At 37.9% G+C, this 15,385-nt stretch overlaps 1 pseudogene across 1 annotated transcript; it reads right to left on the reverse strand.

The window, feature by feature from the left end:
* Nucleotides 1–5,122: 5,122 nt before the first annotated feature.
* On the reverse strand, nucleotides 5,123–11,724 carry LOC110062893 (uncharacterized; annotated as a pseudogene). Its single transcript, XR_016201793.1, has 8 exons — nucleotides 11,636–11,724; nucleotides 11,453–11,560; nucleotides 10,611–10,826; nucleotides 9,781–9,951; nucleotides 9,193–9,417; nucleotides 6,563–6,767; nucleotides 5,822–6,021; nucleotides 5,123–5,512 (listed from the first exon to the last, which is right to left on the reverse strand). The product of XR_016201793.1 is annotated as an uncharacterized LOC110062893 (transcript).
* Nucleotides 11,725–15,385: the final 3,661 nt, after the last annotated feature.

The raw sequence follows: 15,385 nt of genomic DNA on the forward strand, positions 1-15,385 counted from the left end.
GGGTTTTGAACGTGCGTTACACTGTACTGTACAAGAAATACTGTAACCCAAAAGAAAGGTCAGCGCCTTTTGAAGTCCTGCAGATAAAAACCCGCGACGGTTAAAAACCAAATTCCAAGAGGACGTTCATTCATACTAACAATTCATTCATTCACCTTTTACAGCTGCCTTAATTAAGTCAAAAACGTCCTAAACTTGTGCAAGAATGGTCTGGGGATGCGAAGGAAAAAGGCCAGGACGACCTCTAGCCACTGAAGAAAAATGTTCCTAGTTGCTTATTTTGTTTTTTGCAACCTGACGAGACTGCCATCCATAGGTACGAAGCCTTTAGAAAAAACCTTGCTTTTGCCGAAAGGAAGATGCCAAATAAATTTGGCTACACGCGAAAATTATTTTAAAGAAATCACAGAATAAAAAGGGAGTAGTTCGGCCGACACTAACCTTTTCAGTCATTCAACTGCTTCTGAGTTACTTTGTCTTAATTATATCTGTAACAAATTCAGTGAGTTTGGGATACAGTGAAAAACATGTATAAACGAAGAAATTTCTTTGGCGCATGAAGGAAATATAATTGTTTCAAAATTTAATCTTGCGTGAAGGGCCGAGGGTCCTTGAGTGTGACAACTTCTTTTGTCCATTCCGGAGCATGAACTTTATGAAATGGTGACTAAGGGCCTGATTACATGGCGAATTTCAGCCCGGGCTGAAATTTCAGCCCGGCTAAGGGGGCTGAAATTGTGTTGCGATTACATAACGAATTTCAGCCCGGGCTGAAATATTAGCCTCCGCGCCAAATATGAAATTGTGTGCGAAAAGTCTCCAGAGAATCAAAATGGCGCCGAGAACACGAATCATGAAAATAGGCGCATTCCTTCTCTCGTGGTTTGACTTTTTGTTGGCGCTCAATTTTAAACTTTTTGGGATAGTAACACCCTACAATGATGATGGAACTGAAACGAAACCTGTCTCTCAGCCAGAAAGACGTACTTTTATAGAAAGCCGGAAAATATGTCCTCAAGCTTGCCGAGTTGATGGCTTCCCTGACAGCCTCGTGCTGTTTAACCTTGTCTCGATGCTCTTATATTCCATCTAAGCTTTGAAATTAGAGAGATTCTCTATTTTATCGCCTTTATTCCATTGAGATCGCTTCTACTTCTTAGCGGAAGCCATCTTATTTCCTGCTTTTCAGCCCGGGCTGAAATTCCGTCTCGATTACATGGGATTTTTTCAGACTTTTCAGTCCGTTTGCCCGGGCTGAATCCCTCTTCATGTAATCGCCAATTTGATTTCATGAGAATTTGTTTAAGAAGCCGGGCTAAAATTTCAGCCCGGCTAACCAGGCTGAAATTTCAGCCCGGGCTGAAATTCGCCATGTAATCAGGCCCTAAGGACAATTGGTCACTTTCATTTCTTACTGACACAGTCATCCATAAACTTTATTTAAACTCGAATTTTTGAGTTTTTGTCCTCCTCTAGGCGACGCTAATTGTAACTTATATATCAAAAGCAGTGTATTTCATAAGACAAATGCGTCTAGCCAGTGCTTTGAACTTCTGATCTGTACTGCTGCATTACGCTCAGAAGGCGCCCCTCGCGGTTTCACCGCTCGCCTCTTCTCGTTGGTCAGCGTTTCTTCCCTCGCTGATCTTCGAGCAAATAAGAGACTGCTCGCAATCTACATCACGTAATTTTAGGTAACGCTCCGGGGTTTATAGTTCTTGCTTAGCGCGATATTTAGTAACGCAACCATCGGGGACTCCCCTGTTGCATGGCAAAGATCTTAAGAAGAAGTGCTTTTCCGGGCCTATTCAGTCGGCCTTTCTGAGAAATGACAAGCTAGAAAAATACTTACGCCGTACATTTTTTAACGAATTAAAAGCTGAGAGACATGTTTAGGGCTTCGGAAGCTAATAAAGACGGGTGGACTAAAAATCTCTGAACAAAAGCCAAACCCTTTTACGGATAAAAACTGCAGAATTCGACTTTGCGAGGCTTTATAGTTAATTTGCGATTTTTCAATACACCACTCGCAGGGGTTCTTTCCAGTCGTGTCAATAGATTGCGTTCGTTACGCGTTTTTGGCCCATATTCAAAGTTGAAAAAACCGTGCATGGAAGGGTATATTGTTTTTGTTTTTTTTTTCGCTGTGAACTTTTAAAAATCGTCCTCTCAAACTTCAGACTCAAGAGAGAGCAACATATTTTTTGATTAAAAAGGATAAATTCATTAGAGAAAGTTTCCCTTTCAGCGACGTTAGCTTAAATTTTATGTTTTTTTGAAGTAAGTTGTTGCAGTTTTCTAAGGGGGATGTGTCTTTGACATTCATTTCAGACCATTTAATAGTTTTTTCTTGAGTCACAAAATAGTCAGTGAACATAATTTTTAGAGGGCCACTGGTTTGTTAGTATTTTTATACTATTTTAGTGCTACCCTCTTTAAATAAAGTCTTTACTTACTTACTTACTTACTTACTTACTTACTTACTTACTTACTTACTTACTTACTTACTTACTTACTTACTTACTTACTTACTTACTTACTTACTTACTAATTCTGTGGCATCTTATCCCTAATTGCAAAGAAAATGTCCATTTTTCATGAATGTCTTAAACTGTGTCACTCCGCCGTCTCTATTGCTTATACGGGCCCTTGAGTTATGCAGTAGATTGCTAAAACCTGACCTTAGTGACAGGAGAAAAGCCGCGGCGCGCAAGAATTGGAATTCGGTGTTATTTTTCTGGAAACGGCTTCTCGACTGTTAATTTGTAAACAGACCGCGAGAGGTTTGGCATCAGTGTTTCCTCTTTCCTCAGTAAGGTAAAGTTTAAGTCTGCAGACGAGCCCATCAGGCCGGAGCTTATCCCGGTTTCTGTAGCAGAAAGCGACCAGGAGCGTATTTCTATTGCCCCCTGGATGGGATGCTAGTCCATTGCAGGGTTACCCCACAGCATTAAATTCGCCGGTACCCATTTATACACCTGGGTGGAGAGAGGCGATGTGAGAGTGAAGTGTCTTGCCCAAGAACACAACACAATGTCCCCGGCCATGGTTCGAAGACGGACCGCTCGATCCGGAGACGAGTGCACTACTTCTCTCAGTACGGATATTTATCATGATTTTCGTTTCACGTTTAATTCGGCGGCGAAGTTCTTCACCGTTTGAGTTACGTCACTTAGACTAACCACAAAAGATTCTTTAACACGGTGTGGGGAATTAGAAAAGGATAGCTCACACTGTCTCGTCTTCACAAGATTTTATTCTTCTCCTCTTCGATTCTCGCTAGATTTCACAACTCTTTGACTCGACTGACTGACAGATTCCTTCGACTCAAAAGCTAATTAAATCACAAACAATTGTTTCTTATCTTCGAGGCACACCTTAGTTAAAGTACGCTGATTGGTTAGATACGAATCTTCTAGACATAAGAACGACAAAGATTTCCAGACAAACATTTCACAATCACTAATTGATATCTATGGTATTATCCTGTTTCCGACAACGGAAGCTTCAACAGAAATTATTCGCGGATATTAGCAGTAAATATACTAGACGTAAATTGCCTTTTATTCTCAAACTCTCACCTTAGACCTAAATGAAAAATACGCTGAAATTATAGCCAATAACTCTCAAAAGCGCGGGAATTTTTCGGTTTGCACCGAAAAACAAAACTTATACCCTTGATAGATATAAATGTTCAAATACAGAAATATATTTTTAATCAGAGAGTACACGTTTCTCAGTTAAGAGCACAAGTGACTTTTATTTGTTTCATTTCTTGAATTAATTGTTTAATTCGTACTTAGACATTTTGCAATAGCATTAATTATTGAACTACTTTCCTACAGTCTCACACTTTTCTGCGAAATTTAATCAAGCTTTTTTATCCTGAAATCATTTTTTTTCTACCAGGAGCCCTGTTTCCACAAATCAATAGCAATAAATGATAACGCCATCCAAACTAAAATGTGGCATTCCAATTTGGAAAAATTCCGAAGAGTACTGGTATTTGATGCTGAAAAAGTTTGTGTTTCCGAAAGGTTTTGGCTTATTGGAAGGTGAAAAAGAAGTGCCGAGTCGAGTCCGCCAGGGACACTACATCCAATTTTACCAAAATGTACAATTTAACGGGAAAAGATGGTGTATGTATAAACGATCGTGCACCCATCGTGCTTTCCTACTTTGAGAGATTCAGATTTTTTTAACCCCCGGCCCACAACTTATCAGAACATATCGGTCCTCTATCTATAATTAAAAAAGGATTCAGAATTTCTGATCCCCGAAGACCTTAAGAAATTCAAAAATTCTGATTCCCTAGTCCACAACCCATCAGAGCAAAACAGTCATCTATTTATAATTCTAAATGCATTCAGAATTTCTGATCCCCATCACCTCACAGGACAAAAACGGGTATCTGTTCATGGTTCTAAAAGTATTGAGAATTTCTGATCCCCCTCCCCCACCAAATCTGTTAACATGATAGCAAGAGCTTTCTATTTACAATTCTACAACAATTCAGAATTTCTTAACCCACATGACTTTAAGGGATTCAAAAATTCTGATCCCTCAGTGCATAACTTATCAGAACAAAACGGTCATCTACCTATAATTCTTAAAAGGGATTCAGAATTTCTGATCCCCCCACCCCAACCCCTTATCAGGTGCAAGGACAGAAATAGCAGATAACTTAAAAGATCGTCAACGTCTTATGACTTATAATTGGAATAGGATTTATAATCTCTTCCATCCATCACTTAACAGATCAAAAATAGTTATCTGTTATGATGTCTAAAAGAAATCAAAATTCCCCACCCCGCAGGAAAAAAATGCTTGATCTCCCCATCCCTTGAGTGAACATAATCAGTCCAACCAGTGGTGGCTAGTTACAAATAATTCCAGTGCAGCTGTACAGTCAATTGGAGACCAGACGTCTCAAAGCAAAGTCTGTTATTCTCCTGGGGCTAAACAAGGCCGTTGTGTAACAAAGGTATATTCGCCATAACTCAAGCAAGAAAAGTATTACAGTGTGAGGCCTCGATGACTCATTTTTCAAAATAAATCATATTTGTAAAGATCAATACATCTGACCACCAAAAAAGTTAAATAAAATAGCACATCACACGACTGAAGCTTTCCTTCAAGTATATTTGATTTGGCTTTCCTTTTCACACCATATCTTAACATAATTATTTACACGAAGCTTTCTGAAAGCAGAAAGTTTAAATCTAATTGTTTTCACAGAAGTCAACCCGGATTCTCAAGTGGCTAAGGCCGTCTGAACATATTTCTCACTGATTAATGATTCTTTGGGTGCCCTTGAAAAACTGCTCATTGATAAAGAATACTGGGCAGACCATAAAACCAAACTGCGAAAGCCACAGTTACTGGGAAACATCATTGACTTGCAACTGCTCTTTGATATCCTCTAGGAGATGCCACTGAGCATTTTCATCTGTCCACTTGTCAATGTAATCTGATGGCCTTTTCATGCTTAATCCAGCCAGCAATCCATTTCCTGAAATTGAGGTAGTGAGAAACAATGATTTTACTACCTTTTAAGTCAAATATCAAGTAATGCAAGAATTCATGGCTGTTGTTGGGTTCCATAACGCATGCTTGCGACCAATACTGTGCCTCCTTTCAAAACAGTACAATTTCAAGGACATTCTTGTGACTACAGTACTGTTCAAAAGTAAGTTACCACCTTCTCGCGAGACAAGATTCTGTATTTGCCTGTGCTTAATGCCAAATCGAAGAATTGGCAGTCAATACACAGTGTTCGGGGTGTATAGTAGTTGCCACACAAAACAAAAACCCTCTTTACCATTTCCACTGCCAATGTCAAAGATGAGATCCCCTTCCTCAGAAAATGTCGCAAAAAGTTGCTTGGCTGTTTGTCGGCTTCTTTATTCCGCACTAAAATCACGTTGGTTGTGCACTTGGACACATGTCTGCCCACCATTTTTCTCGCCACTGCCCAGTGCCCTACAACAAATGAACTGACAACCTCAGTCATGACAAGGTCTGAAATACAAATTTATGCATCAATACAATGTAAACTCATTTTTTAATATACAGTCGAACATAGATTATATGGACTCGTGGGGACTGGGCTGAATAGTCCAGATAACTGAGAATCAAGATAATTGAAAATATGAAAATAAATGAGCCAAAAATAAAACTGAATGACTCAGACAATGGAATGTGAAATTTTGTTTAGCAACAATGAAAATGGAGCTATTTTTTTTGTTACTGCAATAAATGTCACATTTGGAAATCAACTATCAGTCTCAAAAGCAAAAATAGTTGCTGATGAGTATCTTTCAGTGAACCAGTTACAGTATGGCACTTGGCAACTTTAACCCTTTAACCCCTACGGAGTCTCCCTTTGATGAGTAAAAGCGTCTGGCATAAGCCAGAGTAAAATCTGTTAAGTCACTGTTAGGAGGGAAAGGGTGAAGGGAGATAGTTTTATAACCCTTTAACTCCTAAGAGGTCTCCCTTTGACGAGTAAAAGTGAGTTTAAGATGAGTCTTTTTCAACAATTGCATCATAATTCACTTACCTTCTGCTCTTGACTCTCTTTTCATGTTTGTATCTACTATGAAGCCTTGCTGAGTCTTGACAGCTCCAGATGTTGTCAGAGCTTCTGCTACAAGGTCAGATGCGCTGACAGGATATATTATGATGACATTGAATATGGTCATCAGCCGCTTAAAATTTATGCTGCTGACCATGTCGACAATGTCCCCAACTTCTTGAACTACATCCTAGCTGAAAGAAAGTCAGATAATATCATGATTAATGACAACACAAAGCATTAAGGAACAATGAATATGAAGGCTTAGAAGAGATACATGTACACTGTACATACACTCTTGACTGGGCAAAGGTATATGTCTGACATTGGTTAGGAGAACAATAGAACAAATACAGCAGTACACTAAAAGAAACAATGTTCCTACAGTAGCTCCAAAAACCAGCAAAGGTACAGGTTACCAGGATCTAATGAAAACTAAGGTTTAGTATACGTTTACACTGACTACATTGTGGTTTGCCTTCTAATCATACTTTTATTAGCATTGTACCACATTCATACAGGTAGATGAGTTGGCTGCTGCCATCCCACATACCTTAATGCCTATAGCATTATCTGTGTTAAGCAATAAATACCGCCCCCTCCAAAAAAAAAAAGAAAAAACAACCACCACAACAACAACAACAACAAAATTAGCAACAGTAAGTTGCTACACACAATTTGATCACACGAGCCAGTACCGGTATCACATATCTTTCCATCCTGACCATTCATAGTGCATGTTAGTGCTGTACGATAAGCAAGACTTTAGATTTTTTGGCGAGTATTATTATTAATATTATTATTATTATTATTATTATTATTATTATTATTATATACATGAAAAAATTACTCGATTCTGATTGGCTAAGAGCAGTGCAGTTCAAGTGTTACACCAGTGCAAAAAGTGTAACATCAGTGCAAATTACACATCATAATTCTAGATTATGATATGCCTAAAGAAAATAGGAAATATTCTAAGCCAATGATATCCCATAAAATGATGACGAAAATTTCGTGCAGAAACTTTGAAAAAAGTTTTCTCGAATGAGAAAAAATGGCTTCAAGAAAGATCTTCCAGCATTTCCTCAACGCAAATTTTTTTCATGTTTATATTATTATTAAGTAATCATATGGTTTTTCTTGTTCAATTTGGAATTAATTATCACTTGCGAGTTTTTAAAAAAGCTGAAATTGCACTCGCCAAAGCGGCTCGTGTAATTTCAGCTTTTTGAAAACCTCACTTGTGCAAATTAATTCTAAATTGAACTCGAAACCGTATGATTATGTATACTTATTATTATTATTATTTTAAGGAAAACGACCAATTTTTTAAGTTTACAGGACATGTTTCGACAGAACTTCTGTCATCTTCAGTTGAATGATTACAAAGCAAGTTGAATAATAAGTAGACAAAAATGCTAATTAAGACAAATAGTAACAAAAGAACATGAAAAGGTGTAAATTAAAAGGAAAATTTTAGATTTACATGGTGTAATTGCTGATTGAGGCAAGGTAGTTCTTTTTGAATATGGATAGCCTCCTTTATCTTGAGTTGAAAGCTGTTAGTGGCGTGATCTAAAATATGAAAGCAGTCTGTTGAACACAATGAGCGACAACGTTCAGAATTCTGAAGATGTTTGAAAATGTGAGAGGCCTTATCAACGGCTAAGTGCTCACGTACGCGTGTGGAAAAATGTCGGGTGGTTTCGTCGACATAACAGGCAGTACAGCCCGCACATGTAAACTTATAAACAGCACGTGAACAAAGCCCGCCGGGGATAGGGTCTTTCACACCAAAAAGGTTACCTATCTTAAAGGAAGAAAAAACTAATTTGATGTCTAAATTATTACAAGCACTATTGTAGACATCAAATTAGTTTTTTCTTCCTTTTAGATAGGTAACCTTTTTGGTGTGAAAGACCCTATCCCCAGCGAGCTTCGTTCACGTGTGGTTTATAAGTTTACATGTGCGGGCTGTACTGCTTGTTATGTCGACGAAACCACCCGACATTTTTCCACACGCGTACGTGAGCACTTAGCCGTTGATAAGGCCTCTCACATTTTCAAACATCTTCAGAATTCTGAACGTTGTCGCTCATTGTGTTCAACAGACTGCTTTCATATTTTAGATCACGCCACTAACAGCTTTCAACTCAAGATAAAGGAGGCTATCCATATTCAAAAAGAACTACCTTGCCTCAACCAGCAATTACACCATGTAAATCTAAAATTATCCTTTTAATTTACACCTTTTCACGTTCTTTTGTTACTATTTGTCTTAATTAGCATTTTTGTCTACTTATTATTCAACTTGCTTTGTAATCATTCAACTGAAGATGACAGAAGTTCTGTCGAAACATGTCTTGTAAACTTAAAAAATTGGTCGTTTTCCTTAAAATCTTTATGTGTCTGCTGTTATCTAGACCGATTATTATTATTATTATTATTTATTATTATTATTATCATCATCATCATTACAGCCATGTACTTGCCAGAAAATCTGAAGTCTTGCTGATTATTATTGTTATTACTGTCATTACTATTATTACAGGTAAGTTACATGTATTGTACTGTAACACTAATTGAATTTTAACAGTTATGCTTTATCCACTGACCTCTGAATTGTATCCAGCCTGCCCAATTGACAAGAATGCTCCATTGTCAAGGCAGGAAGATGATGCCTCCATATCGGCATACCTTGAAAAGACAACATGGCCTTTGGTAACACCAGCAGATCCAGTGATGACTGTGCCATCGACTTGTCCTTCTCTAGTATGTTCTGTTTTGTTTTGAAGGTGTTTCAGAAACATCTTGAAGTCATGTAACTTTTCAAAGTCACCCTATAGAGACAATAGAATTTCAAGTCTTCAATTCTATGCTGCAAACAAGTATTAGACTGACAAAACTAAGGATATTTTAGGGTACTTTGCTGGCTTTATTCAGAACTTCTGCATCCATCAAGTTGCAATTGAGTGCAAAATAAAATTTAATAAATCTGCCCAGTCTCAGCCAATCAGAATAGAGTAATTTTTTCAGGGTAATAATTAACAATTATTCACTGAAATGGAGGTGGATAGTGGAGGATATTTTCCTGAGCGGAGAAGCAGCGAGGTTACCATCCTCCACTTGACGTGAGACACTGAGGTGAATAACAAAAACTATTATTTTGTTTTAAATGTAAAATGATGCAACATGAGCTTTACCCTAAACCGTAGAAGCCTCTCTGAACCAACACTGTCACCAAATTTTGTTCTGGCCTCTTCCCAGCTATTCAATTGGAAAAAATTCGCAATTGCCCCCTGCACTTGCGAAAGTGCCCTAACTTTGTTGGTCTCCTGCTTGAGCTCTTTCAGACTGATTTCCTTCCCTTTTATCTGAAAGATAAGGCACTGAGTAACAGAAACTTCAGTTGCTTAAACTTTCAATTCTAGATGACTAAAATGAATAAAAATGTTTTATTTAAAATATCAACGTACTACAGAATGTGGTATTTGCCTTAACACTGAGCAAGGGATGCTGCTACCTCCAGCACCAGATGTATTACCTGCTGCTATTCAGGTGATTAAATTATATATACCACAGTCAAAAATGGCCACTCCTGGTTCAAGTTAATGGGGAGGAAAGCTTGCAGTGTTGGTTTACAGAAACTACCATTATCAATAGAGGGTATTTTGTGGTTTAAAATGAGTCTGGTTTAACAAAGCAAGACAGCCAAACTTAATTGAAGAGTCGATCTAACAGCCCACAGTGTCATACAAAGCAGAGATGAGCAACATTAACAGTGGAGGTTTCGTATTGACAAAACTTTGTTTACTTTGTTTTGTGTGTCACAGATTCGAAGAACATAACCTTCAGAAGATGGGGGCAGGTAAGTCCTGCATTATATACTGTCATGCCAGCCACATAACAATATTATAATTATGCTCTAAACTTTAGTCACCTTTCTGCTGAGTGTAATTATATTGTCAATCATAGCATTCAAAGAATGTTATGAGTGATATAAAACTGACCTAAATAAAACTAGTTACTTCACCTTTCTTAACAAATAGAGCTTTTGCTTATCACTTAGGCTACAGAGCGGCTTGATGTGCCATTGTTTTAGGCACACAAATCCCCGCATGACTTCTCCTGCACTGACTTTTTGATCTTTGAGACTCCCTTTCTCATACAAAGAATTAACTTCCTGAAATTCTTCCCAAACATCCTTCGCTACCCTTGCCATTGCAAACACTTCACTGAATCCTTTCTTCTGTAATGAAAATATCAATAACAATAACAAATAAATCAAGGTGTTAAAGCGGGTAAAAGGAACTAAAATAAAATTAAACTAAAAATAAAAATATTACAATAATTTTGAATTCTCCATGATTATAGTGTTGAGCACTAGTGTATGCATGTGTTCTATTTCACTGTGTCTGTGCTGCATGTAGAGAAAGACAAAATAATGTCCAGTGAGTTTTCATCATGCAGTAATCACTTTACCGCCAATTTTCAAAGGACTGTGACATTGTACTTTTCTCGAAATTCCCTAAGAGTGGATGTTCCCAATGATGAAACATATCGCACAACAGCCAAAAAATAAATTCTACTCATATTCTCAGGTTTGGCAGCCTTAGTGTGAAGCAAATCACGACATGCTTCGTTTGGCTGAATATCGATTTATTTACAAGAAAATCGATAATGCCAGACCTGAGAATATGAGCAGAATTTATCTTTTTGGCTGTTGCCACAATATTTTGAAAATGTTTGATTTTTGGGCACATTTGCTCTTAAGTTTGAATCTAATAATAAATTGCAACTGCTCGCAATTAATGAAATTCAAAGTTATTTCTATACAACAAGTGGAGCACTGCAAGTTTTTAGACTGTAAGATACCTCTTTATGCAATACACAGGAAAAGTCATCCCTCCATGATGCCTTTGGCTCTGGCGGATCACCAGAAACATCTGAACATCCAAACAAGTGCATTTGACATTGTTCAACCTTTATAAAATGAAAACATTATTTCAATTGATGGTTTTATCAAATTTACTAGCAACTACCACAAAACCTACTCACTCATGTGGTAGAAGTTTCCACTGCATCTGTACAGCTGCAAAAACGTACAGCAAACCTACATGCCATGTTACTTTTGCTTCATGTAGCTGATGTGAACCCAACTGTAAGTTCAAGTTTACAACAATCTTTCTGTGTGCGTGCCCATACATATGTAATATGCATAGACATAAATATTAATTAAACCCAAACTGTAAATGATATTTGTTGTTGTTGCCATAGTCAATTGCCCTAAATGCCTACTATCAGCAGCTGCTGCAGTGAGAATATTTTCCAACTCAACAGTTTGAAGATAGCCACAAGACAATAGCCAGGGGAGGTAATAATAAAAGGTGGTTGGCTACATGTACTTTCCTTGTGTCATCAGCATCTTCAAAATTGAATTACCACCTTAACGGACACATACTAAATATGCAATGCTCTTGAGAGGTACATCATGGGATACTGCACGAGCCACTTGTATTTTTTTGGGTACACACATGAGCCTTAAGGCAAGCCTGTATACTGAGAAAATACAAGTGACAAGTGGGATATTCCATGGTAAACCAAGAGAAAGTGTTCCATAACTATTTTATATTCGTACCACCCAACTAGTGGACTAATGCAAATCCTGCATTTTAATTGGCTACGCTACTAGAGGACTATTAGTAATACTGCTCGAGAAACGAAATTGGCGCGATCGAGCGTGACGCTTTTGTTCGTTTTATTCCCAAATAAATACTTCTTCATCTTGCACTTGTTAACTTTATTATTACCATTTGTGTCTGACTAGTTGCGTGATACTAAAACAATTGGACCCTTCACCCTCAAGGGTCACGGGTCAATAGCCCATTCGGCTTCCCCTCATGGGCTATTGGCCTGTAGCCCGAAAGGGCTACGGGTCTAATTGTGAACTATGCCATACAATATACAGCCAATCAGATTGTACATGTACATACACTCACAACTGTAAAAGTGTGTTGGAGTAAGAGAGTTTTGACATCAAAATTGGTCTCGCCTCCTCTCTGTATGTAATTTCATGTTGAAACATTGAGGACTGTTGATGCATACCTCCAAGGTATACAGCTTGTTCAACACTCAGGCCAACATAAATTCTGCACACTCTCCCAGCAAAGTGTGGGTTGTTGGGCTGCTTTTCATGCATGCGTTTTGTGGCCAAAGAAAGATGTGTTCCTCCAAGGACTTCATAAGTGTAGGCGTCCTTGTCCTTTAATTTCCACTCATCTTTATTCGTTACTTCCTTGGCCACCACAAAAAGGGCCCCATAGCTTCCACCAGGATTTCTTCCCATTTCAGCTTCCAGGCTGCTGACAAACTCTTCATTAACCCTCCTAAACTGCCTTGCTTTTGTTGGTACATGTAATTCCATATTGGCACAGCGCTTGACACTTACTTTTCCCTCAACTTGCCAGTATGGAAAGTACACTTGAAAATTTACTTTCCACTGTAAAAATTTCCTTTCCAGAAGACAAGGAGACATATTTTTTACTAGCCATAATCAATGAATGTAATAAAGTTTAATTTACCAAATGTTTTGTCTTGAGCACTCCAATTATTCATTAGTCATTAAAATTGGGACGCCTTGCTCTTGGCCCACTGTTCCACCAAGTTTTCAGTGCAGGGAGTGGGTCAAAGTCAGTTACAGGAGGACCTTCATATTTTTCCCGTGATGTTGACTCTCTGTTCTGTTCCTTCTTGGCTGTCTGCAGGAACAGCACTTTGAACTTCATCGCGAGTGCGTGAAAAACCAAAACTAAAAAGGCTCATGACTGTTGATCGATGACAGACTCCTCAAAACATAGTTAGTAGAGGGGCTCAAAAGAGAAAGGGAGAGCTCAAAATGGCTGATCACATTTCTCATCCCCAGACCTACTTGCTGTTGCATCATCCATCTTGTACCCAGTCTTCCTACGCCAGCAGTACGCGTGCAGATTTTGTCGATATTCTTGCGTTCCGAAATGGAGTTATTCTTGTATATTTATTTATTTATTTATTACTATTTATTTTTTACCTGGCTGTTTTAACACCAAAAACTACTTTCCAAACTTTAGAAAACCACTTACCTTATCGGACAAGTATTTTTGGTTGATTTTGTTTTTTTACTTTCCACTCAACTTATTTTACTCTACAATGGTGAACGGGTAAGTGTTAGTGTCGAGCCCTGTTGCCAGTTGGAATGAAGTGTGCCGTGACTTCATGAAAGGCAAAACAAACAAGATAAATGACATATCTGTTCAATGTATAGTGACATTCAAAGATAGTGATGGCTTTACAAGAATGCAGCAAGAAACAGAGAATAATCAAGACTCGCAGCAATAATTGATTCCTGATCACAGCTAGCAATATCATTCGATGAAGAAGTTGTTGCCTTTTTAACCTTTCGAATTCCATATTAATCACGAAAAAAAAAAAATCCCATTCCTGAAGCGCACCATGTTTCTTATCCGCTGTTCAATAGCCGTCTCAGCACACAGGCGCTCTGTTTAGAATTTTGAATTCGTGTGAATGCTGAATTGAAGTTGTCTGAATTTAATTCGTCGTCTAAATTGGAGGACAACCCAAAAAGACTGACCCCCGGTTTATTATTTTTATTATATTTTGGGGGGTGGTCCGTAGAGGTAGTCCGTAGCTAGGGGGAGTCCGTGGACCAGTCCATAGGTAGTCCGCAGACCCAGTCCACAGTGGGGGTCTGCGGACACGGGGGTCAGTGTTTTCGGGTTACCCTACATGTAAATCGGAGCTCCAATGTCGACATCTCACAGTTAAAGGATTTAAATTCGTCTGAATTAAATTCGACGTATAAACTAGGCTATGTAATAAGCAATGTACAGCAAGTAAGCTTTAGTAAGTCGACTTTATTGAAGCGTAGATAAGTTTATATTTTGAATTCCAGAAAAAAAAGTAAGCTTAACTTAAGTGAAAAACCACCAAGTTCGTCACAAAGTCTGAAATACAGCCGTCAAAGAAAATTTGTATGAATGTCATCAAAGTTTTCGATTCACTTACCACTAACAAGACACTCGTTACATGCTCGCTGCAACTTGTCCTCTTTCTTGGTTATCAAATCTAAGAGCATCCATTTTTCTTTTTTTTTTTTTTTTTTTTTATTATTATTATTAATTATCTATTTTTTACAGCACGCATACTTACATTATTAATTACAAAAAACTACGTATAAAACTACAACAATACAGCTACTTACGCTAATTACAACTTGCTCTAATTACAATGCTTGACGAAAACAACAGTATTATTTAAACCGCTTACGTTACACTACTTTTTAATCGCGGACAGTTACTACAAACTTTTACTACGGTTACTAGAACTAGTGAAAACTGCAAAAAAAAAAAAAAAAAAAAAAAAATGACAAGAAAGCGACAATTTACAGTATATTTAGCTATATTTACAGTTTAACTTGCACCTTTGCTCTGCTAGTTTCTATTTCTATTTTGTTTTTAAGGATAGCCAAGAAAGCGTCTAAGAAATAATCTTCCTCATTTGTTGAAGCGGTGTAAATATAATATTTTGCAATTATTGTACAGAGGTTTAAACCGAGACACAGAGGCACGGTGTCTGTGATGCCGTAGAGTATTTGTGCTTCAGAGAGCGTGATTACAGTATTGTTTTTTCTGTACCACCAATCAGTAAACTCTGTCCAAAACAGCTGGACGTTGGGGCAAGTTACGAAGAGATGTGTAATTGTTTGCTTTTCAGCACATAAATGACAGCGGTCGTGCTCTTTAATACCGAATT

Source organism: Orbicella faveolata, unplaced genomic scaffold (assembly GCF_042242905.1).
Source record: "Orbicella faveolata isolate gen_17 unplaced genomic scaffold, um_ofav_v1 contig_35, whole genome shotgun sequence".
Classification (NCBI taxonomy): domain Eukaryota; kingdom Metazoa; phylum Cnidaria; class Anthozoa; order Scleractinia; family Merulinidae; genus Orbicella; species Orbicella faveolata.